The sequence below is a fragment of the Macaca mulatta genome, chromosome 13, assembly GCF_049350105.2.
Source record: "Macaca mulatta isolate MMU2019108-1 chromosome 13, T2T-MMU8v2.0, whole genome shotgun sequence".
Classification (NCBI taxonomy): domain Eukaryota; kingdom Metazoa; phylum Chordata; class Mammalia; order Primates; family Cercopithecidae; genus Macaca; species Macaca mulatta.
This window is the reverse complement of record NC_133418.1, coordinates 122,523,505-122,525,330: the sequence shown is the minus strand read 5'-3', so window position 1 is coordinate 122,525,330 and position 1,826 is coordinate 122,523,505.

Genomic DNA, 1,826 nt, shown 5'->3' with positions numbered 1-1,826 from the left:
CTGCCAGCTTTCTCCTCTAGTTTCACACTGGGACAGGTCCGCTGGGCTTCCCCTGGTCTACAGAAAGGAGAGAAGGGCCGTATGGAGGAATATGGAGCAATGTGAAATACTGCCGATAACCAAAGACCCAGCACTTTTTCACACATAGACATAAATATTAATAAACATTCGTTGACTGACTGAATGCATGGATGTTTGCTCAACACTGGGACACGTGCTTGGACTCCTGTCCCGGACCTTAAAAACGTCTTTGTGGATCCTTCCCTTCTGCCTGCCTCAGTGTTGGCAGCTGGTCGTTATTGTATGATCTTGGAACTTTTGTTCTGTTTAGATTCCTCTACTTGTATGTAACAAAAAAGAAAGGCACGGGATATTCTGCAGCTTTGGAGTTTGGGAACTCGGTCAGTGCTGTTTATTCTAGATCTGCTCTTCCTGCCTTATGCTTCCCTGGGTCCCCAGGGTCAGCCCGTCTGTCCTGTTACTGCCACAGGCCCCTCCCAGGAAGCCTGTCCATTCCCCAGGGCTCTGGACCTGCGTTTCTGTTTGGCTTTCCCTGCTATTCATTCCCTAACCTTTCTGGAAGTCCAGTGTGGACAACAACATATATTGTATTGGCTTTTAGATCTTTTACCAATGTAAATTTCAGAGGCCTCTCCTGACAACATTCTGTGATTGATGGCAAGTTTTACACCGGGGTGGCCGAGACATGCTTCTTCAGCACTATTTCTGAATGTATGCATTCATGAGCTGTGCTGTTTTTCCTTGAACCTACTTTCACCCTCATCTGAAAAGAATTTCAAAGGCTGGAGTTGAATTCCATGTTATTTTATGGAGGCCATGAGAAGCGGTGTTTGGAACCTCACTCTTTAAATTTATCTTAAATAGTTGCCTAATGCAGACAATCTACTTTAGTTTGTAGAATTGGAATCTCATTTTCCAAATTCACTTATAATAAAAACACAAGCAGATGTTAGAATTATAGGAAATTAGAAGTGAAAAGGCTACCTTAGAGATGACCTATGTTATAGTTTAGAAAGCTGAAGTCTAGAAGGTGGTGACTGGTCCAAAATCATTGATGAGAGAAAAAGTGAGAGAGAGACAGAGAGAAAACAGAGATAGAGACAGAGAGACAAAGACAGAGAGAGAGACAGAGGGAGACAGAGAGACAGAGACAGAGAGAGAGACAGAGGGAGACAGAGAGACAGAGACAGAGAGAGAGACAGAGGGAGACAGAGAGACAGAGACAGAGAGAGAGACAGAGGGAGACAGAGAGACAGAGACAGAGAGAGAGACAGAGGGAGACAGAGAGACAGAGACAGAGACAGAGACAGAGGGAGACAGAGAGACAAAGACAGAGAGAGAGACAGGCAGACAGAGACAGAAAGAGATCCTTTAAGCTGCCACAGTCACTCACTCAGGATGGAGTACTAGCCTGCATGAATAAATCTGGTGGTTTGTCCATTAGAATTATACTGCCTTAAAGACATCTAAGAATGTTTGGTTGGCAGGAAATTAAAAATTCTTTTCTAGGCCACTAGAGCTCAAATTGGGACATTAGCTCAAATGTGAATACGTGTATCTGCACCGTGGATTTCAAGCTAAGTCTCACTGAATTTGCTGTGTTCCTTTAACCAGATATAAGTGAGAGAGGGACTTCACAAAATATCTTCCATATATTATTTTACTTAATTTGAAAGTCAGAAGATATACTTATAAAGTAATATGAGTGATTTAAAAAATACTCAAACTTAAGATATTCAAAATACTCTCTTCTCTTTCATGAGGATCATATTTATTCCAGAGCTTTCTATTGTTTAAGACAAGGC